The sequence below is a fragment of the Oryzias latipes genome, chromosome 5 (genome assembly GCF_053564925.1).
Source record: "Oryzias latipes strain Hd-rR chromosome 5, Olatipes_Hd-rR_3.1".
In the NCBI taxonomy this organism is placed as follows: Eukaryota; Metazoa; Chordata; class Actinopteri; order Beloniformes; family Adrianichthyidae; genus Oryzias; species Oryzias latipes.
In genome coordinates this window covers 17357307-17382107 of record NC_136241.1, presented here as the reverse complement: position 1 = coordinate 17382107, position 24801 = coordinate 17357307, and the positions used below count along the sequence as shown (strand labels likewise).

At 40.4% G+C, this 24801-nt stretch overlaps 1 protein-coding gene across 15 annotated transcripts in view; it reads right to left on the bottom strand.

Moving 5' to 3' along the window:
* rap1gapb (RAP1 GTPase activating protein b) overlaps positions 1-24538 on the bottom strand; it is a 127120-nt gene extending 102582 nt beyond the window's left edge. For 12 of the 15 annotated variants that reach the window (XM_078947281.1, XM_078947288.1, XM_078947290.1 and 9 more), the window contains exon 1: positions 24291-24538. The gene's annotated coding sequence lies outside the window, so the exon portion shown is untranslated. The remainder of the gene's footprint in view (positions 1-24290) is intronic. The other 3 variants (XM_078947303.1, XM_078947304.1, XM_078947276.1) reach the window with 2 other exon arrangements.
* Positions 24539-24801: the final 263 nt, after the last annotated feature.

Genomic DNA, 24801 nt, shown 5'->3' with positions numbered 1-24801 from the left:
CTAATAGTGACAAGAAACACACAGCTTCAAAATGTTCTTAGATGGGTGGTTGGGTGTAAACAGGAGACGGATAGAGGTTTGTGGGGATGCAGTGGAACGAGAGGAGACAGATCGTCACAGACAAGATCTCTGACTCATTCCTCCTGGAGTCTTGTGAGCCATGCACATTTACACCAAGGTTCAGTCTCCCTGTTCTAAACATCCTCTCTTTGGTTTGTCATTATGGTTCTTCACTTCACATATCTGGTCTGGATTTAGCATCAGCTCTTTGATTCCATAGCGAAGGACCTGATGACATTTGTTTCACCTTTAAGATAGTTTAGGTACAAACCACCAGTCTCTGTCTGTGCTGTCATGAGCTGCAACACAGTCATTTGGCAGAGTCTCTTCCAGCTTTCAGATCTGTTTTCGCCCTTTTTTCCTGCTTTTATGCTGATTTTAGTGTCTGAAAATCTTAAAACAATGTTGTGCTTTTGTTACGTAAGACATCACTGAAAAAAAAAAACCTACATCCTAAACTGAGCTAGACAGAGCTTGACTGTTAGCTCCTTTCTAAATGACAGCTTAAATAATTGAATTACACATTAAAGGAGTGGCAAGTGTTTTGTGCCTCTGAGATTTCTGCCTGACTGATTCCAACTGGTACTGCTGTGGATGTCACTCTCACAAAGACTGGATCAGCTTTTAGTCAAGAAACAATAAGCTTTGGCAAAAAGACAGAGTAAAACAGGTTATTTTCTTTTTACTCAAGCAAATATAAAAAAAAGTGTTCTGAGTTTGAGATTAAAAAAAACATTAGATATGGATGCTGGAAGAAAAAGTGCAGGTTTATTAAATCTGGTGGTCTTATTGGTGGTCTTAATCGTAATAAATGGTAAAACAATATAAGTAATTAGTCTTTTTAGAAAATAACGAACTTGACATTTATGCAAAAAATAACAAATGTGGATGTGATATGTTTAAATGTTTTTTCATGAAAAAAAAATCAATAAAATAAATATAACTTTCTTGATAAAGAAATCTGCCTTCACTGTGACCTTACCAGAAAATTTAGATGTAACGTTGTCTGGTTTAATATTTGTAGTAAACTGAGCTGCAGAGTAAAGTAATAATGACTGATTATTGAATTTTGCCAGTTATTTCCAAATGTTTACGTTGAGTTGTCAAACAAGTGAGTTAAAAAAAGGTGACTGTTTAATTTGTATTTTAATGTTTGATTTAATTATCTACAAGTCATTTCATTTTCGATTATCTTGACATTGACCTGGTTGGTCACTTTCTAGAAACTGCTGTAAAACTCTGCCTTGTAAACTATCATGCAACAACTATCATCTGCTGTCAGAAGACAGGGATTAATAGAAGAAAATTTAAACTTTAAAAACTCAAAACATTTAAAAAACTACTGAACTTAAAATCCCACCCTGATCATCTTTATCTATTGTAACAGCATTCCCAGTGGTCTTTAATTATGATTGTGCAATTTTTAGCCAAAATCAAAAAACCTTTCATTTTCCAGGACCTAGTTTCTTCAAAGCATCAAGAGTTCATTCGAAATTCACCTCTGAGTTGTGGGTGGGACTGTTAGTGCAGAGCAAGCCCCCCACCATTTCCCATCATCCATCTGTTTACCATTTCCCATCATCCATCTGTTTACCATTTCCCATCATCCATCTGTATATGGCAAACTGAGTTGCCATATACATATTTGTAGCAGCTCGGTAATATACGAGATGATCTTCTAAACGTGGTTTTATTAATGTTATGGTTATTATGAAGCGCCTGTTCGCTCATCATTTAATTTTTAATCTGTGTTGTCAGTGATTTTTTTTTTTTTTTGTGGGAGAACGGAGCTGGAAGAAGCGGTAGGAAATCGCTAACACATTTAGCCTTTGATGAACACAAAATCCATGCGGGAAATGCTGCACGTAAATATCTGGGAATACCATCAGCCTTTATTTAGTCGGGACACGACTGGAAACACAAATCCACGTGATTGTTTGAACAGTTTCTAAGGACTGAGCATTTCTGCTTTGAAAAGCTCACACACCGCCCCAAAGCAGCTGTGTGAGCTGGAAGTCTAAGCTCTGGTCGGACACACGGTTCTCCTGAGTCTGGCAGCCGCTAACCCAAAGCGGCGGGACGGCTCGCAGTCCGAAGTCTCCCACACATAACAAAACAACAGAACGCATTAGTGAGGGGTGTAAGAGAGGGGAGAGGCGAAGAGCCAGCGGGGCGAGGGCGCGGCGAGGGCGCGGCGAGGGCGGGGCGAGGGCGGAGCGGCGCTTCGCACCGGGCGTTCGCAGAGCAGCCGGTCGGTCCTGTTTGACCTCTAAAGCTTTCTCTGGAGCGAAACACAGTCTATGCATGACGTTAAACCAGAGCTGTAGTGACACACGATCGGAATGAACCATTTACATGCAACACGATCAGATAAACAATCGGCATAACCCACCTATCTCAATCGGAAAGAAATTTTGATCTGAACGAGTCTGATCGGGGCAGAGTATTCCGAACGGCGTGTTTACATGACGCATTTTTCTTCCAATCAGGCATTCTTTCCGATTACTTTTGTCCGTGTAAACGCAGCTAGTGTCTTGCCCAAGGACACTTTAACATAACTTTGGCAAACTAAGTAATGACAAATGAAAATCTGGAACTTACGTACATATGAGTGTAATCGACAGAAACAGTAACTCAAACTTGGTCCAGGTTTGCAGTAAGAGGAGAAAACAAAACATAACTGAAACAAAACGTGAGCTATGAAAACTCAACCAATCATCAAGTTATAGGATGATAAATATAATAATAATACCATGACACAAACAGAGTCTGGGAATCATCCAAAAACTGTATATTTACAATTCAAAAAGAGAGAGGTTCCTCCAGTTACTTGTACATTGAGAAGACTCACAGAACAGGTTAACCACCAGAAGGCCTATGTGAAATTCTTTAAGCTGGCCAGAGAGAAATTCTACTCCAACATCAGTGAAAGCACTCCAGGCAACTCTAAAAACAATTTTCTACTGTGAATAACTCCCTCAACCCAAAACCTCTCTCATCCACAGCTTCTACAAACAAAGATTGCAAGCATTCCATGACCCACTTCAAAAATAAAACCTCAACAGTCTGATCTGCCTTGCTCTGTCCATCATCACTTGTTTCTGTGGACAGAAATCAAGGGCTTGAAAGCATGACTGCTTCAACCCTTTTCCAAAAAACATACTTTAGAAAGTAAGAAAAGCGTCTTCTGGATCACAAACAGAAACATTTCTGTTGTCAGCCCCACAGCCATGAGAAACTACTCTCTCCAAAAGTTCCTTCTAGACTAAAGACAGCAATCAAAAACCTCCACCTTTAATCCCAAACACTTGGCAATCTATGGACCAATTTCATAGCCTTCCTTTGATATCAAAGGTTCTGGAAAAAAGTTATTGCTACACATCTCCATGGCCACCTCAGTTCAAATACTCTCTTTGAAACATTTTTATTTCCAAAAAGGACACAGCACAGAAGTTGCTCTAATAAGAGTTGCTAATGACCTTTAGGATTTTTATTCTGGTACATTATTTGTTCTCCTGTTCAACTGCATTTGACACCACTGACTATAACATACTCCTAAAATGTCTCCATCACACAATTGGACTCAGCCACTTCTTTTCTGTTTCTCTTGATACTTCCCAGACCGACTGGAATGTCTCTTTCTGTAAATAGAGTTGCATGTCTCATCCCATCACCAGTGGTGTTCCCCAAGGCTCAGCAATCGGTTCAGCTCTAATCCTTACTTACAATACATCTCTCTCCTCTGTAGTTTCATCAGGACCATGAAATTCTAATGCTACACCAACGTTACCCAACAGTACAGAAGTCAATCTGGACTCAAACACATTTTTTATCTCTTCACAGTCATCATCCATCATCTTGGCCCTCACATCCTGCCTGGAGGAGATAAAGGCTTGAATGCAAGGTAACTTCCTTCAAATAAACTGCTCAAAAACTGAAGCAATCCTGATTTGAATACTGATTGGAGACTCCTCAATAAGCAGAGGTAATTTTTCTAGTCACACCAACAACTCTCCTTTGTTGTCATTAATCTCAAAATAAAGTTAGATGCATTGCTCAACTTTGAAGCTCATATCGAACATCTCTAAAAGTCTTGCACCTCAAGAACATCTCCAGACTCAGCCCTCCTCACTCAGCTTCTCTAATAAAGACAAACTGGTTCACTATTTTGTTTCCTCCCCAAAACTACACATCTGCAATGCTCTTTTTGTAGAAATTCCAATCAAGAGTTTTCACAAACAACAATACATCCACAATTGTGATGCCAGGATCCTCATGAGGAGCAAAGGTATGAGCCCATTACAGTCATCCCTCAGTTGCTGAACTGTCTCGCTGTTTCTGCAAAAACTGAACAAAGGGTCTCCCTCCTTACCCATGGGGAAAGGTTTCCACTTACCCAAAGGAATTCCTCTCTGAGAATTAACCTCTGATCTCTTGCTTCACCAGAACCCATCACTTTTTACTCCTCAGAATTAACTTTTCACCGCTGCTGTGGGAAATCTGCCCGACTGCTCCAAAGCTGGGAAACTCTCTGCCAATCCACCTGAAGGCCCCTAACCAACCAGCACCTTCAAGAAAGAGCTTTAACCTAATGTACAGGCCTTTTTTTAAAAGAAAAATTCTATTTATTCTAACTACTTTTATTATTTTAATATTTTTAATAAAATGTCCACAACAAATAAAAAAAAGTCATCAGTATATCTATAATTTGTATCATTGAAATCATGACTGATTAAGAAAACAAACGCACATAAGGATCCTGCCTTCAACACAGAAGCTCGTTGTGTTGGTTTTTTGTGGCCCTCAATAAAATATTTTTGTGGCCCTCAATAAAAGAGAGCCAGAGCAAGTTCCTTTGAGGAAAAATGTTGTGTTGGCGAGGAGAAAAGGCTGGATAAAGTCATGTGCGCGTGACTTGCATTTACCTGCTCATGTCACGTGAGCAGGTAAATGCAATGCTAAAAGTATTCAATATAAATCTTCATTATGTTACAAATCATAAAATCTATGCCAATTTACCAGTGAAGTGCGCAACAATAAGCTCCAAAAACAACAATGAGGCTATGCTGCACAGCAGATGTTTACAAAAATGGCTAAATCCAGTGAAGATGTGACAGAAGTTAGCTATGTTGTGGCTTTGGAAATGGCCCAGCAAAGCAAGCCCTTAAGTGACGGGGAGTTTGTAAAAAGACTGCATGCTGAAAGCAGCGGACGTTGTTTGTCCAGAGCAAAAGGGAAAGTTTGAAGACATAAGTCTGTCAAATGATACAATTACTAGACGAGTAGAAGATCTGGGCAGCAACCTCTGACCGCAACTGGGAAAACATCTGGAGGGCATGGTTAGCTGTACAAATGACACTTGGTCATTAAAGTTATTAAAAACAACTTTTTCTCTTTATCCATTTCTTTTCTCCAAAATTGACCCCGTCTAATGTAGAGTTCTTCATTTGGCCCTCTGCTACAAAAACTTTGAGAACCCCTGATTTAAACGTAGTATTAGTTAGTTGCATTCCCAATGTTAAAGTCTACAAAAAAGTTTGTCGTAGGTTTCTTTTGATATTTTGTGTGGTGTTGAAAAAGCCTTATTTTTCACCGTCCGTGTTGGTGTGTGTAGGTGTGTGTGTGTGTTGGAGGTGACAGTCACCACATTGCTTAATTACAGCTGGAACAGCCCAGGTCTTCATGGGGAATGAGTAATGGGAGGAACTGTGCCGCCAGCGTAGTGCATCAGCCCCAGGGAGAACCATGACTCTTATCAAGGAGCTCACTCCTGCCTTCTGACCTTTCAACAGTTCCACAGTCATCCATTACCCCTTTGCCTCCTCCAGAGGAACATGCACCATTTATTGGGGGTACAAGGCAATGTCCAGAGAAGCTGCAAAGGATTCCAGTTTCCAAATCAATAAACAACTGTCAACAAGTACAGATCAATCACAGATCAAAGGGAGCTCCTGTCAGATGCTGCTGTGCAACTCTGCAGAGTGTTTAGAATATTTTAAGTTTAGAATAATTCAAGTTTTTTTAGTATTTACAATGGCTCAATTATTATATATTAAGCTGCTGTGTTAATTTACAACTAAAACATCTCAGTTAAGCTTAGTTTTTTTTTTTTGCTATGCTACTAAACTGAAGAGGAATTGTTTGATCTTTTGTTGTTTTTTAATAATATATTTATCAAGAGGGGCTGCACGGTGGCACAGTGGTTAGTGCCTTCGCCTTACAGAGAGAAGGCCCTGGTGCAAAATGTGTGGAGTTTGCATGTTCTCTGCGTGCATGGGTGGGTTTTCTCTGGGCCATCCAGCTTCCTTCTGCAGTCCAAAGACATGCTTCATAGGTTAATTGGTTATTGTAAAGTGCCCCTAGGTCTGCATGTGTGTGGGAGTGATTGTGTGACTTTCAACAGACTAGTGACCTGTCCAGCGTGTACCTCACTTTTGCCCAAAAGTAACCTGGACAGGCTTCAGCAACCCTGTGGCCCTGAAAAGGATGTACCGTAGCTGGGTTAAGAAAATGGGTGGATGGATGGACCTATTTTAGACAATCATCCAATCAACCCAGAGTTTTACATGTCTACATCTTCTTCTCTCTATACAGAACATGTGTAAAACCATTCGCTCAATACCCAATAGTATATAAATAACATTTATCATTAGAACTTTAAATGCTTTACTTGTGGTTTTGGACTTTTTTTTAAACTCTTGCTTATTGGTCAGAAATAAATGTTTAACTTGCTAAAACTTGCTAAAAATCATACATATTTTGTGTGCCGTAATTTCCAGACTATAAAGTGCACCTGATTATAAGCCGCACCCATTACATTTTTAAAGGATAAACCATTTTGTACATACATAAGCCGCACCTGTCTATAAGCCGCATGTGCCCACATTAAAACATGTGTTGTAAAATGAGGATGTGTATGTGCTTAAACCGCGCGCGTGTGAAAGAAAGAGGAGTGAGAGCGTGCAGCGGACGTGTATTGGGGGTGTGCGTTATATGTTTTTGATATACTTCTTCTTTGGACAGCTTTTTGGTCTTGGCCATATTAGTAGTTGTAGTCTTGCTGATTGTACGGGGTGGACAGGGGTTTTTATGCAGGTAACTACCTCAAACAGGTGGTTCTAATTTAGGTTTTAGTTTTAGTTTAGTTTAGTTTTTTTCCCCATTACTTTCAGACTAGCTTTAATTGATAATTAAAACTAATAATTAATCTCTAATAATAAATAATCTCTAGCTGCATTAACAGCATAACACATTTAATCAGTCAGTCTAGTCAGTCTCCTACTATTCTGCTCTACGTTAGCATGTGTCACAGAAATTTGAACTATAGTTTTAAATTTCGACATCTTTCATCATTACCTGCAAACAAACAATAACATGAATTATTTTAGGTGCAACACATTTTTTTACAGAAGAATAAAAGACTAGAAAAACTATTTTGATAACTATAATTATATTTTATAATTCTGCTGCAACTTATTACCCGGCAAACATCTGTGACAAATAAATATATGATCTCCTTTTGAACAAGAAAGCCATTTAACAAAAACACCAAGTTTAGGTTTTTGAACCCCAGTGAAGAACTGAAGACAATAGCACAAAAGAATAGTAATCACAGTACCGTAATTACAGTTATTACTACAGAGACCAGAATCTTCAAAAAAGAGAGCAAGTAAACTCTTTTCAGGTTCGTTTTCCGAGAAAACACTTTTTTCTTCAATCAAGCGACTCATGACTGCACAAACAGACCATTTGAAGACAAGAGGGAGCTGCCATCAGTGTGTGAATGTTTGTGGATAATCAAGGTAGAAAAGCACTATATAACTTTGAGCCATATACAAAAATGAAGAGCAATAAAACTATAACATTTAGATCCTGTAACTTTTCAGATACATCCCATTTTGGGGTTCACAACAGCCAAATAACAGTAATTTTTTTTGGCATTTTACACCAGTTTCCTGAAGTAACCACCCTTATGTAGCAAAGCCAGTCAGTGTCTTGTATGTTTCTAATCCAGTGCCGTGCCCACTGCACCTCAGTCTGAGAAGCTTTGTCATGATTTATGCAAAACAAAAAAATGTACTCCAACTCCTCTGTGTTCTAAAAAAATACCTCACTTGTTATATCCATAGCAGTGCACCCTGCAATGTTCGTGCACATTAGAATAGGGTCCATGTGAAAAACTGTTTTTACAATGCAGACCATAAGGAATGTGTCATCCACCACCTAAACACAAATTCAAGGCTGCAACTGTTTGTGTTATTTAACAGCACCCACTGCAACCTTCTGTTTTACAGTATGCTTTAAATAATGAATATTATACATCTTGTTTTATTGTGGTAAACATTGCTAGTCAGAAATTTGAATCACAGGAGACTGAAGTGTCTGTGCAATAAGGAAGCTGTAAAAATATTTAGTACAACCATGAAATAAGATATTTTGTAGGTGCAATAAGGCTGATATCTCTAAAAAAAAAAAAGACATATACAGCACCATATCAATCTGATCTAAAATAAAATAAAAGTTCTGACCTAGTTACAGTTCCACAATACTCCTCTTATGGGAAATTTGGCATGTGAAGAATTCTTAGGAGATTTTTAAGACAAAAGATAATTTAAGCAGAGTAATATAGACTCTATAGTCAGGTTTCCCCAACTAAGATTTTGATCAATTAATTGCTGGTGTTTGAGCTTCACAGATGACCAATACTGCTGCTCTCAGCTCTCCACACAGGCGCACCATGTAATTTGAAATCAGATTTAGCATCAGAGCCGATGTTCCTCGGGAGTGCACAGGATTTAAATGGATGGTTCATCCTTTAATCAGGATGAAACTGATCATATTCACACACCCATTCATTTTCCAGAGGCGAATGGACGTGCAAACTGAATTAAAATATCCTAAAGTGTGATAATGGCTTGTGCAGTGCCTCGCACAGCCAACTATGCAGAGAAAATGCTGATAACATTTTCCTTGTCGGAGTGCAGATACCTGCAGGATAATGGATTCCATGTTGGTGTGGACTGGTGCCGCAAAAGTAATCAAAGGACCAATTATTGATAAAACATCAAACAGCATCCTTGTTGGGTAAACCTATCTTATGACTTTAAAAGAGTTGGAAATAAAAAGGTTGGAGCTTAATATTACCTACTATGTACATACATAAACTTCTGTTACTGGAAGAAGGAAATTATCAAAGACTGTAAAACAATAAAATGAATTAACTCAGTAGGGGTGGAATTATATAAGTTCGCTTCTTCCCCCTCCCTTTCAAGCAATTAATCAAGCTCTACTTGACTTTAGTAAATGATCACTGTATTTATTTAGGCAAATGTGATTTAAGTGACTTTTTTGTTTTATTTTATGTCTTTTTAAACTATGCATTTCAACATTTCTGTAATGACTTTGATAAATATGTGTAAATTCTTTATTGCTTTGACTACAATGCTTGAAATAAATCAATAAATCAAATCAAATCAGATTTGTATGGTGCAGTAATCTGGCTACAAAACTCCTTTCAAGGGCCTATATTATGCTATTCCTAAGCCTCAAGTAAACTATGTCCAGATATATGATAATATATTACCTTTGGCACACTAAAGAATGTTTTTTTTTTTTATATGCGTTATTTTCACAGTTCATTTCCTTCCGGTAAGTAAGACGACTGGATCTCTTGACTTAGGCATGACAGCGTGTCTGTATTTGTCCCACAAAAACTAGCAGCATTTGAACTTTTGCAAAGATAGACTGGCATATTGTGCATAAAAAATGAAAGTGTTTTGCTGATCGCTGCTATCTCCGCAGAGAAAGTGGGTGTGTGTTAGCCTGGGGGCGGTGCTGGCAGTGCAGACTCTTCCTGGAAGTGGCTGTTCCTCACTTTGTTATGTCAGCAGGTATTTCCCATTCATTTCCTCCCTGTTTTCCAAATGGGAAATACCTGCTGGTCCCAAAAAACAGAAATTATAAACTTATGTTGAAAAATTAACAGCTATTATTACTGTCATTATATTTGTCAGAATAGCCATTTTTGCTGTACTATGTTCTTGGTACTTGTATTTTTTTGATTATATTTTTTCTTTATAGCAATTTAATTAAGTTATAAACTGAACAATCAGATGCTTCAATAAAGTATGTAGTCTTGCGTCAGACAGATTCTCCAGAGCCAACTTTCAAGTGGTAGGGGTGTGGCCTTCCAACATGCTCCTGATTGGCGAGAGTGGTTGTCATAGGAAAGCTGATGCACTGATTCAAGCATGACGTCTGTATCACAAAAATATTATTCCTGAATTGTCTTCATTTGGTTGAAATGGGAAGCAATTCATCTTCTATGGGTGACATCACACTCAGTCGGTCCATTTCCTTTAAACAGTCAATGGGTCAAACAGACCGGTATGGAATAACCAATCCGCAGTTTCAGTTTAGACAGCCCCATTTGCTGTATTAGATGTATGACAAAAATAACATCTGCCATTAAATTACATTAGTATGATTTACTGAAGGAGGAACACAGTAGCCCTTGAAGTGCAAATAACATCAACAAATCACTGAACATGTTAACGATAGGAAAAAATAGGAAACGTTTGTTTTATGAGGTCTTAAAATTAATGGTCTGTCATACATAGATATGCCTATTTGTGGAACAAACCTAAGGTAAAAAATGCATTAGTGCGACTGTTGGTAATAGTCTGGAAATGGGAGGTTATTCTTTTATGTGTTTGTTTTAATGCTATTTTTTTTCATTTTGATTGATGTTTTTTCATCTTAATGTTTCACATAGATGGCTTTTCTTCACCTTTAATTGTTATTCTTGCAAGCATCATCTTTAACATGTAAAAATATGTTAAAGATCACAATGACAATTGAAATAGCAAAAGAAATCATTCAGAAAAATTACATTTTTAAAAATGACACAAAATAAAAATAAAAAAAATTAGGGGAAAAAAAGGAATATCCATATATCAAAATAAAATCTTCAATGTAAAATGACAAGCCGGGCTGGAGGTGGGTCAAGAGTGGGGAAAATAGGGCAGTGGCTTGATCTAGCCAGCTTAAAAGTGGCAACTTACCAGGATGTGTGATTTGTGGCTATGTGATTGTTCGCATACACGGTTAAGTGCAGCAAAACAAGGACAGTGGACAATTGAAATGTTCTTTAAAAAAAAGTGCAGCTCAAAGGGAAAATGTAATAAAAAACAAAAAAAGGCGAGTACTAAACTTCAGGAGTCAACGCAGAAGGACACAGTAAACAGAACAAAAGAACAACAGAAGAAGAGAAAATGACAGGCCTAGATATACAATCAGGGTCTGATTAGACACAGGTGGCAACAATCAGGAAAGATAAAAACAGAGACAGGCAGAGGGGAAGTCACACTCACACAAAGCCAACTTTAAAAAGAAAACAGAGAGGCATTAGCGTCAAACTTAACAATGGGACCACGTAGTTCAAGGGCAATACAATGTTGAGTGGTCTGATCCTTGCAAGAATAACTAAACATTAAGACAAAAAAATATCAATCAAAATGAAAAAGAAATATATATAGCATTAAAACAAGCATAGGCACAGACCATTAATTTTAAGACCTCATAACACAAATGTTTCCTATTTTTTACCCTTCACGGATTTATTGTTTTTAAAAATTTCAGTTACTCCTATATGGAAACACTAGGATGCAACCACAAGGGGGCACAATCCAATGCTTTTGTGTACCAGTCCCGAGTCTGGGTAAATGCAGAAGGTTGTATCAGGATGGGCATCTGACATAAAACCTAAGCCAAATCAATCATTCATTCATTTATTCATCTTATAAACCTGTTTTGTCCCTTTCGGGGTCACAAGGCCGCCAAAAGCCTATCCTGGCCCCTCGCAAGCTAAGGCAGAGGACATCCTGGACAGGTCGCCAGTCACAGGGCCACAAATCACACACCCAAGTGTGATAAATATATGTCGTTTTAACTTAAAAAATTATATAAATCTTTATGTGACAAAAATATGTTTTCAAAACAAAAATGTAGTGCACACAACCAATGTACATATTTGTTTTTAATGTAAATCCAACATACCTGTTTTTTTTCAGAGCATGCACACTCACATTCACACCTAGGGGCAATTTAGAGTAACCAATTTACCAATGAAGCATGTTTTTGGACGGTGGGATGAAGCTGAAGTCCCCGGAAAGAACCCATTGTACAGGGAGAACATGCAAACTCTACACAGGAAGCTCACCCATTGGTGTTCTGTTTGAGGTCCCCCAGCCTGAACTTTTATTCTGATCAATCATTACCCACGTCAATGAATATGGCAATATTTATGGTAATAGCTCATCCTTACTGGCTGAATTTCACAGCGTTTACACAACTGGACACTTTATGTTAAATGCATTTGCAAATGTAATGCTCAATGATATGTCACACACTTAAAAAAAACAAAAAAAAAACAAACCTAGTTGCTCTGTCTGTTTTTCGAGCAGGGGGTTTGTTTTAAACAAACTTGTACCTCTCACTTAAACTCAAAGGCAGGGTGGTCTGAGGGCAAACACCTCTAAGAGGAAGCACACAGATTATATAGGACATGTCACCACACAGGAGCCGTATTACACACAGCTCAACAAACTTCAACAGCAAAGGCCCACATGGAGAGAACTGTTTGCTTTGCTCCCTACTCAGCAGCAGTGAGATGCAGGGGTCTGTGAGCTGCAAGTAGTATTTAAAAAATGTATTATGTCACATTTAACCCCGTGGTTTGTAATACTCTGACTATTACTGCTGTGACCTTTATGAGAAATAATTTCTCTTTTCAACTAGCTTAACCAAATTTTAATACAGTTAAGGCCCGTACACACCGGGACGAATATTCGCCAGGCGTTATTCGCCAGCGTTTTTCGCCACGTTTTTTTGTGTTCACACCCAGGCGATTTTCGCTGACGATGAGACGAGCGAACATGCAATTTCATTCCCTGACATTAGATTGTCCGTCATTATTTATTCGCGGCAGTGTAGACGCTACTTGGTGTCTATCTTCTTCGCTGGTATATGTGCTCAGAAAGGCAGTTTTGTGTTTGAGCGCCCCCAAGTTGTGTTTTACTGCAACTTCAGAAGCTCCAGACACGTGTGCAAAAGCGCCATGCTCATTGGTCGTATAGTTTTCGACGCGGAGCGTCAAATAAAAAAAATGAACCCGAGGCGTTTTTTAAAAAGTGACGCTTTGACGCGTGTCGTTTTTTCGCGTCGGTGTGCACACTCACATTGGTGCCCTTGGTTTAGTCACGAGGCGTTAAACGTCGGCGAATATCGCGGGCGAAATTCGTCCCGGTGTGTACGGGCCTTTAAGCGTTTTTGAAATTGTAGGGATTCAGACCATTACCAACCTAAAACGGATAATGAGGACATTACTTCATCCAGCAGGGCTGCCTCACACTGATCCTCGAGGTCTACCACCATGCCTGTTTTCCTGCTCTCTCTGCCCTGCTTGCTGCTGATAAGCTGACTTGGGTGTCTTCACATTCTGACAGACTCAACACACCTGCCCCAGGTAATTAGCAGTAATCAGTGCATGGAGCGCTGGAAAACAAGCAGGGTGTTAAATCTCAAGGACCAGGTTTAGACAGCCATCTATAAAGGTAAAACCAGCTACAACCTGATGTTAAATAAGATAAATAAGTATCTTGTTGCACGATATTAAACTGATATAACAACTGTGTTCACTTTATCGTAACACCATAAAGATGAAAAAAACTGGTGCTTGTACTAATACTTGCTAATACAGTGTTACAGCTACAGTCCGAGGTGTGCCAGCCTTACTAACACATAGTGTGTACTGTTTATGTACAGGAATAAAAGCACAGCTGCATACAAACTGGATCCTGCTAGTTAACCATTCAATACAAGAGCTTTAGCTCCAAATTTCTATTCTTTTAACTAACTCTTTAACCGTTGAGGCAAATTCATGTAATTCCAGCAGATTCTGGAGCGAAGAACAGAAGCCTTGCGTTGATATGCAGCAGTTCACAGTAGTGAAGTGTTTACGCGAGCCATATAAATCAACTGATTCACTGCGATAGTGTAAATGGTCAAAGAGTTACGGTGTGTCAAAGAGAGTGTGTTATTTAGTTGTCACCTGTGACATCTCCAGTTCTAAAGGGTTAATTTTATACTTAATTGACTTGGATTGGGTTAAGGCTCAACATTAGAGACTCACACTGGAAAAGCGTTTCAATGATCAAAATATTTAGCTAGTAACAAGTCAGTGTCCCCGGTGTTGTAAAAGCAACTCAACAAAAACAACGCCACAGTAACTAAAGCTAAAAGCTAAACACTTTTATCAGTATCCATAAGTGTATACCATGATTGTGGGTCAAATAATAAAAGGGTTTCATTCTTACCAAATGAAAAAATATCATATATAAGACTACAGTATGAAATTTCTTTATGGAACCTGATTAATTCCAACATCTACTGTATACATGGACAACTGGAGGGAGACTTTATTATTGGTTTGTACTGGGCTCCTTTGAAATCTTGAAAGTATGGGAAATTAGTCAAGGAGAAAATTCCAACTTTAGCCTATTTGTGTTACGGGGGGAATGGGAGGTACCCAGGCGCAGAGAGGAGAGGAGGCAGGAGGATGCAGGGAATGGAGGTTTAATAACAAAACTGGAAACTACAAAACAAAACCACTGCAACAGGCAGGCAAAACTCGAGACTCGAAAAACTCTGAAAACGGGGGAGCGAGACAATTACAAACTATGAACCAGCACAGGAGGAGGGGAAAGACAAGACTTAAATACATACAGACAAACGAGACACAGGTGTACACAATCAGGCAGGATGGGGAACCAAAGTAAAACTCGCAACAAAAACAAAACAGGAAACCCTACAAAATAAAACAGGAAGTGAACTGAAAGCATCACAGAACAAAAAGGAAACAAACCACAAGGGCAAAGAAACAGAAACCGTAACATAACCCCCCCCTCAAGGAACTGCACCGAGGTTCCTCCAAGAGTCCAGGAGGAGGGGGCCCGAAAGGCCAATCCAAGGGCCAACAGCAGTCCGGCGAAGCGGGTCCGGAGGACGGCCCGGAGACCGCCCTGTACGGCGAAGCGGATCCGGAGGGGGGCCGGGAGGCAGCGCCAACCAGCATCGACAGTCTAACCAGCAAACGGCTGGCGGCTCGGGCTCGGGATCCGCGGCGGGCGGCTGGGGCTCGTGGTCCGCGGTGGGCAGCAGCGGCTCGGGTTCAGGGTCCGCGGCGGGCGGCAGCAGCTCGGGGTCCGCGGCGGGCGGCTCGGGTTCGGGGTCCGCGGCAGGCGGCTCGGGTTCGGGGTCCGCGGCAGGCGGCTCGGGTTCGGGGTCCGCGGCAGGCGGCTCGGGTTCGGGGTCCGCGGCAGGCGGCTCGGGTTCGGGGTCCGCGGCAGGTGGCTCGGGTTCGGGGTCCGCAGCAGGAACGGAAGGGGTGGCGTCCGGCAACCTCCTCGGAACCGGAACCGGTCGTGGACGGTCCGACACCCTCCTCGTAGCAGGAAATGGAGGGGTTGTCTCCAGCAACCTCCTCGGAGCCGGAACGGGTCGAAGTGCGTCCAGCAACCTCCTCGGAGCCGGAACGGGTCGTGGTGCGTCCAACAACCTCCTCGGAGCCGGAACGGGTCGTGGTGCGTCCAGCAACCTCCTCGGACCCGGAACGGGTCGTGGTGCGTCCGGAACCCTCCTAGGAGCAGGGACGGGAAGAGATGCGTCCGGCAACCTCCTTGGAGCCGGAACGGGTCGTGGTGGGTCCGGCTCCCTCCTGGACGCAGGACCGTGTTGGGACGCCTCCAGTTCCACCTCCGGAACCAAAACGGGTCGTCGAGAGGGACGGTGGCGACGACGACGGCCCCTTCGCACAGCCAAACGAGGCCCGTCGAAGAAGGAGGCGGGGAGCTGACCCTCCAAAGTCCACTGGGACTCGACCCCCTCCTCCTCCAGGTAAGGGTCCTCCCACAGCCACAGGTCCTGGTCCAGAGGCTCCAGGAAGGCCCGTGGCCGGAGACTGTCCAGCGCCATCCAGGAGTCAAGGGAGGACTTACGGTGAGGGCGGCGGTGACGGCGACCTCCTCTTGAGGCTAGGCGACTCCCCTCGAAAACGGAACCGGAGACCGGGGACCAGGGGCATCTGGTCCTCTCTGCCGCCTGGCAATATGCCTCCAGGAGCCGCATGTCCCTCATGCCCGGGTAGAGGAACTCGTCCGGCCGTTCTTCGTCTGCCTCCTGGCAGAATGCTCCAAAACACCCAACGTCACTCTCTGCTGGGTACATATTTGGCTGGTCCATAATGTTACGGGGGGAATGGGAGGTACCCAGGCGCAGAGAGGAGAGGAGGCAGGAGGATGCAGGGAATGGAGGTTTAATAACAAAACTGGAAACTACAAAACAAAACCATTGCAACAGGCAGGCAAAACTCGAGACTCGAAAAACTCTGAAAACGGGGGAGCGAGACAATTACAAACTATGAACCAGCACAGGAGGAGGGGAAAGACAAGACTTAAATACATACAGACAAATGAGACACAGGTGTACACAATCAGGCAGGATGGGGAACCAAAGTAAAACTCACAACAAAGACAAAACAGGAAACCCTACAAAATAAAACAGGAAGTGAACTGAAAGCATCACAGAACAAAAAGGAAACAAACCACAAGGGCAAAGAAACAGAAACTGTAACAATTTGAGATCATTTTCAATATAAAATGTAGAAATAGTCTCTAATCCTTATCATTTGCATGTTGCATTATCAGTCTATGTAACCGAGAGAAGTGGATTGAATGTTCTACACTACAGGATAAAGCACCAATTTACATCAGTGTTTCCATGCTGAAATTTGTTTTAAAAAAATCCTTAATTAAGGTTCACTCATTATAAGTGGCTTTTGTCCTCAAACTGTTCATTTTTCCCACATCTCCTAATGCAATATGTAAGGGTTAATGGCAGACGAAGTGTGCGTTATTACTTTTTAACGCACGCCGTGGAAGCCTGAATCGTCCGACTCCAAGCGCCGCATCACGTAACACCACCGCTGCAGTCAAGATTCGGCGATATATATATGCTGATCTTTCCAATGGGTTAAATAAAGCATCAGTTCAGAGAGAAAGTTCACCTCTTACCGCTTGTTTTTGTCCAAATGATGAAGCAAAAGGTTGGTTTAAAGAACCCGGCGCAGTGATACAAAACATTTAAGCTAGGTGACCGGAACTTCTTTTTTCACCGTGCAGTTATCAGGTTTTAATGCACACCCAGCAGCCAATCAGAATCGAGTATTCAGCCGGACCATGGTTTAAGCATTGACGCAACCTGCTGAGCAGCACTGATTCTTGCTCAGTGCAGCTCCAGCAAAAGGTTTTTTACAGACTTTGGGAGTACTAAATTATTATAATTACTATTATTACTACGAGCAAAATAAAAATGTATCTTAAATTGCCAGGAAATATTTTACTCAAACAAAATTAAACACTGATTTACATACCCATAGTAGCCATAGCGTGACCAACATTTTTCCGTTGGAGCCCAAAGCTTTTGCACCTGTGTTTTTATGCATTGATTGCCTGAACCTGCAAACATTTGCATTAAATTGTTAAATTCGCCATAGAGTAAGAAAGCTGAAAGAAACCATTCAGTTTCATAGCTCATGCAGAGGATCTAAATGACATTTGTGGATGTGCATGTGTACACAAAAAGTGTCTGGATGTGTAATTAGTAGTAGGTCACTTGTTGGTCAGGAGCAACGAGTCACGTTCTGAGACATGAACAGCATCTGACAGGCTGTGTCTAACGTGATCATGTGCTTTTTTTTTGCCCCAAACGCATGCAACATTCTGCTTTCTATTTACTTTGAAGAAAGATGGGAAGCGCTTATTGGGTCCTTAATGAATAAAAATAGCGGTAATAGCTTTCACACATTGTTGCTTTAAATACCCAGACTGTTGGTTGTATGTTTTCACACAGATATTCCCTACTGAAATAAGTCCAAAAGTGTTCATTCAGCTGAGATTTCTTTCTTTAACAAGTCCAGAGCCTGAATGAAATGAATGAAAAATAATGATTTTCAAAATAACTTAGATCTGAAATAGGTGATGGTTGAATCTCCTTTGTTGCAGAGATTGACATTTTCAATAATCCCAGACAATTTCTGGCATTTCTTCTTGATCAGTTCAAAGCACAGAAGCAAATTACAACTACTACAAAATGACGGACAAAAAAAGAACAAGAAACGAATAAATAAATAAAAGTACATTCATGAATAATGGAGGAGCACCTCCAGCAAGTCGGTAACAACTGGCGCCCTTCCTCCCAGATTAATCACACACAGACTCGGGGTGTGTCAAACACAGCCTCTGAAATTCTTGAATGCAGATTTTGATTAAAAACGTCCTCAACCTGCCAATCTGTGCAAAGCACGGTCATGCATGCTGTGGCACTTTAAGAGCTTTTCTTTAACATAATGCCCTTGAAGGTTTCAGTTTTTACTTAGCAACAAACCCAGCAGATCCCTGCGGCTCCGACTCAAAATCGGTCATTAAAAATATTTACTTTACATCGGGAGATATTTGCAATCTTCTCTGATGCCTGATGCACATGCTAACCAGCAAGCTCTGTTCTGAGAGAACAGATTATTTTATGGGTAATTATTAGCAATCATCTAAGCCACTAAAGGTTACAAGCATCTCTAATGACCAACACATGCCTGAAAGACTATCTGCACTTTGTGAGAAAATGCTTGTGCAGAAATGACAACATGGAGTTACTTTATTATTAACTTCTCCAAAGGTTGAAAAGTCAATCTGGATGGCCTGATATAGAACAAACTGCAAACTGGAAGTTTTAAGAACAATGTGCAGCACATCAACACTGCCACCTAGCTTTTATTGTGCTATCAAATGGGCCACAAGATGAGCTGTACAGACCCATAACATAAGATATTTCTCAATACTAACACTTTGGGAAGAAGATGTAATTTTCTCATAAAATTGTGAGTTTCAAAAGCGAATGAATATTTAAAAACAAATCCTCGTAAATTTAGCAGTAAATGTTCCTGCAAAGAGATGCTTTTACCTGTAAACTCATTGGTGATAATAAACAGCCAAGGACAAAGAAAAAAGCAAATAGAAGAGAAAGAGCAAAAGTTTATGTGGATATAAATTACTTAGTAATTTTTTTTTAAAAAGTAAGTAGACTAATTTATTTTCTGTCTGCTCTTTTGTTCACAGCTCCCTCTGGTTCTACTTTATACTGTAAAACAAAGAGTAATGTTTTCACATAGAAACATGAGTTAAAGGGCTGCCTTAAATTTTAAGTCAAGGTCACCATCTTGATGTTTTGCGTTAACATAATCTTTTGTTGTATTAAATTAATATATCCTGTTTTGCAAAAGTACTCTTTTGGTTTTCTTATAACTTAAATATTTCCTAACTCATTTAAAAACTTAAATTGTGTTAAGCAGGGGGTTTCAAATATCATCCTTTCATCCATTTCCTAATTCTGCTACCTCCCTTTTAGGGCTGCCTGAGCCTGATCTGGCCACTGTTGGGTGAAGGCAGGGTACACAAAGTTTGTTGCAGGGCCTCACAATCACACACACAAACCTTGGGGCAATTTAGAGTAATATATTACCTTATGAAACATATTTGGTAGTATGGAAGGAACACAGGTGGAATTAACATAGAAACTCCACACAGAAAGGTCCTGGCTGGGATTTGAACCAGAGCCTTCTCCCTGTAGGGTAAGTGCTAACCACTGTCCCACTGTGCATGGTGTCAGGGTTCTGACTTTTTCCTTCTGCAGAAGAAGAATCGGTCTGTGATAGCGCGAACTGTCACAGAGGAGTTCTGCCTTCCCAGTGTATCCAGTCTGGTGTTATTGGTGGCAGGGGTTGATAACATAAAAGTGGGTCATTCAAGCAGGCAGTACAGGAACCAGTGGCGGTTCTACACTGACTTACTCCCTGGGCGAGTAACCCCACCAGCGCACACATTAATTTCTTAATGTGTGACGTCCTGTGTGTGTCTTTGTGAAACATATCAGAGGGATTAGATCTAAAAAAAAAACTTATTGTGATTAATATGTTTAGGTCTTATAAGACATTAAAGACTAAATCATAGAACTCATCAGTGGGATTATTCAAAAAATATTTGGCATTTCCCTAATTTTGTGCAACACAAACAGTAGAAATCCTCCAAAAAACCTCAATCGATAAAAAATGGTCTGCGCCCACCAACCCTCCCCCTCCCCTTCCCTCTGACACACGCGGCTCCGTCTCTATGACGGGAGGCGCAGCTGCGGCCCAGAGTTGATTGTCAGATAGAAAAAGACTCCCAATCACCTGTTAGTGTGATTCAGCCAGCCACCGGTGAGTTGCGCCCCCCTCTCGAGTTTTTTGACTTAAGTTCCAAAGACTGCCGCAAAGAGGTGTGGCCACAAATGTCTTGCAGCAGAAGGCGGTGGTCACGTGCGTGTCGGGTCTGCCGTGTCAGAGCAAGGAATTGTGGGAAATAATCCCCATTGCCTGCTTTTGTCGAAATTTGGTTGACCACAGGTGTTTGTTCTGCCCAATTCCTTTTCATGTGCCTGTTTTACGTTGTTTCACTCTGAGTTATTTCATCTTTTTTTTTTTTTTTTTTTTTTTTTTTTGCACCATAAGTGTGAAGAGCAAATAGGATGAAGACATTCTTAACAGTCTGATGTATCAAAATAATAGTGTTGAGTGTCGGCAGCTGAAGCAATTTCAAATTAAAAGCTGCAAACTTCCTCTTTGAATATCGTAGACATCTATCGTAGCACAGCACTATATGTGCGTAACGCACGCATCGGGCACGGCAATTGCCGCCCCTCACGAAGTGCCGCCCTGGGCGACCGCCCACATCGCCCATATCAAAAACCGCCACTGACAGGAACATCATATCTTGAATAGTCAGCACTTTTCACGTCATTGTTTTCTTACTAAAGGATAGAACTAAAACAATCATATTATGGTGATGATTACATACTTAAACCCTAACACATGGAGTCTGACCTTAAAGAAGACTTCATGAGGCTTTTTCTTCTTCTGAGCAAAAAGCAAACGTTTTCCAGCTTAGCACCATCTAATGGTTGCAAATTGGAAGGGCCAAAAGAAGATTGTACTCATGTAAACTCTCATAGTAAGACGTTTTGTTTAGTTGAGACGTATTTGACTTAAAATTTTAATTTGCACGAACAACATGACCAAGAGCTTGTCCAGTTGAATTACGTTAAAACATTATAAAAACTCAAATATCTAAATTCAATTTACAGTGAAGACAAGTTAAGTCATTTTTCTGCTTTTTTAATACTCCTGGTTTTTTGCACTTTCTTGCTGACTTCCGCAATAAAATGTGATATGTTCTAAAGATTATCTGTCTGAGAGCATCTTTATATCATAAATATATTTGATGCGAACATTTTAGAGCGTTTGATTTTTTTTTTTGCATCAGATGAAAGATCTGAGTCCAAATGTATCAAAACAAGACACACAAAAGGGAATCCTTCACTGACTTTTTCCTTCATGAGTTAACATAGCAAATCACCCCACAATTTGCTCGTATGATGCAACTTTACTTTCCCCAAAAAATGCCCTTCTTGACCCTACCCTCGGCATTTTCCCAGTATTGAAACTGAAACACTGGAAAGTGCTTCTATTTAGTTGCAGGAACTCACTGATAGTCACAGGAGGTCAAAGACTCACTATACCCTGCTGAGCTTCCTCAGACAACATCATGATTTCAAGGTACTACAATATTTTTGATCTGCCTCTATTCAGGGAAAAGTTTACAGCTTGAGCAAACTGCAAAATGTCATAATACATCATTTGGATCACGTTCCTGCTCGGTCACCCATGACACATACAGCAATGACAGAGGGAGTCCCTGCCTTTGCCTTTTTTGATAATGGCATGCTGAGATAAGTATGAAAGGAGCAACGCTGGAGCGGATTTTGCAGCATCGCAGGATCAGTGGGAGAAAATAAAAACTATAGGAGGAGGCACTCACAAGCCTTTAGTAATGCACTGTCTGTTTCAGCATGCCATAGAAAATATATTACTCCGCAACAAGTCCTAAAATGCACCAAACTACACTGTCTTTAATGTGAAAACATAAAAAAAAAAAAAAAGAATCTGTTACGAATCACACCGACAGATGAAGGTAATGGCCAATGCCTAATTATCCTAAGTTTGATTAGTTACTGTATGAATGTATAACTGATGATTGTATTGCTTTTGTATATCATTTCTATTTGATTGCTTGAAATAAACCATTTCAAATTCAAAAAAAAAAAATTCGAAACCAATTAACATTGTTGGATTTAGGAGTTGTATTTATATAACCAATGAATGATGTTAATACTAATATACTGATTATCATGGACAAGTGCATCTTGAGTTTTGGTGAACGTTTACTGAAAATGCTTCATACAGGACTGCTGTTGGGCATCTTTCTATACACAAATTAAAACAGTTGGTCATTTTTTTCTTCTTTTTTTTGCTTCTCTTTTTGCATCTATTCCTGTCAAAGTAGATAAAACACTAATTTCTTGTTCAGGGAAATATTTTGCTATAAATTATCAATGTATCCCTCTCAGTGCCGAATGAAATACAAGATTTAATGAGTTCAAGTTAACAAATAAGAGAAAAGCAAATCTCCAATTAATCAAGTAGGAGTGCCTTTGACATTTATCTGTATCCAACTGTGTGGTTTAATATTCTGTGTTGTGATGTCATTGAGTCTTTATTTGTGAAGGACAGCAGCAATTGTGGCTGAATAAAATGTTAATGAAAACACAACATGTGCAATATCATTTCTAATTTATTTTTTAAATGGCACATTCAATTCCAATTTGCTCCATTTTGTCAAATTTGATTTTTTTGGCCATATCTAAATAGATTGATCTAGTTTGAGGCAAAATGTGTGCATCTACAGATTAAGATAATTATTGTAGTCAAGAAAAACAGAGCAAAAAGGCTTTTTTAAAATCCATGTTCAAACAACAACAAAAGTTGAAAAAGATCTATAAATTGCAACTGTAATTTTCAATGCAATAGGTAAAGGGGACTCCACACCTGCAGATTTGACACTGAGTAAACGGACTGTTGAGATTGCAAACAGGTTGTAGTTTGAGCCTGTTTGCCTGCTGGGCATCTAGGATATCTGTGACTATTCTGTGCATGCTTGACTAAGTAGGTCGTCATTAGAATGCACAGAGAAATGTGTTCCCCAGGTGCTCAACAGAAAGTATCATACATTAATATAAAAACTACTATTCTTTATTCCAGTCTCGCAGACGTAGGAATTTAATGAATTGAACAGTCTCTCAGGTTATGAACACACCTGTGCATGCAGTCATCCAATAAGTAAACAGCATTTTACCACCCAGTGACATCAGGCTGCGTGGAGATTGGTTTGAAACGTTAGTTTAAAGAAAAAGAAAAAATGAAAAGAGTCAAAGCTGTGTTTTGGGGAATGGTGATGCAACAGGCCTGCCAACACTGCAAAGACCTGCTGATTTTTCCACAGCGATTTCCAAATTTTCAGAGGCGGGGGATCTATTCAGTCAAATGACTGCACAGATGCATGGCGATGCACGGCGAGTGCTGCCACAGCTTGTGTATACCAGCTTGTGATGCATATTGAGTAAGAAACACACATCTTTAGGTTGCAGTCTTGTTGTTTGGGAATGTTGACATGGAGCAGCTGCTAAATGACCAACAAATCAGCAATTATTAGTAATTAATGAGTGGTTAATGGCTGAAGAAGAGAAATGTTCTTTAAAAGAAACTTTTCTGTGCTGTAACAAGTTATGACATAACAATGAATGTAAAATTTATAGAATGTAATTTGTATCTAATAGGCTATTAATATTTATTCACTGGCCGACTTATGACTTGATTTAAACTGTTGTTGAATAACAAAAGCACCTGATTTTGTGTTATATTTTGTCATAAAATAATGATAGCAGCTATAAATGACAACTACAATGCCATTTTTCTTCCCTCTGCTTTTCCTTTGTCAGCTGCTCACACGGAGACACGGCGCGCGCACGCGTTTTATTATTAATTAAGAAACACAATGTTTGCTCAGATCATTTCTAGTCGCGCGGAGTTGTTCCCAAGCTGCGCGATGCAGTCAGAAAAATTAATATGGATTAGAAAAACAGAAGCAGGAAGTCTCTCCAATAACTGAAAGAAAACACTTCTTTACCTTTTCTGTAAATCACAGGCGTGCTCCTCCTCCTCCTTTAGCTGGGATGGAAGAAGAACGCGCTGAAGGTGGGGCAGTTGCTTCACTTCTTCCAAGCTTAACTGAAGGGGCTGTTCCGGTAGCACAGGTGCAAAAAAGGAGGGGAGTTACAGAGCAGAGGATGGGGTAGATGTTGGGTAAGCCTCCTCTCTCGGACACTGAATGCTTATGCTCGGATGCTGCGACGCCCATCTGATGCTTCAAGTCTCGTTCTTTTAAAGTGCACATGCTGCTTCGGTCACGTGACCCCTCCCCGCCGCCCAATGCGCTCCCTCCTTCTCCCACTCCTCCATCCATCCATCCATCCATCCACTCCTGGCAGGAAATGCTGCTGATTTACCTTTCAGCTTTCACGCTGAGAGAACTCCAGCTTTCTCCTTGCTGCCCATTTTGCACACAATTAGCTTTTGTGGATGGACTAACAATACAACACCTCCATGCAGCAATTGTGGCTTAATTAAAGGACATCTGC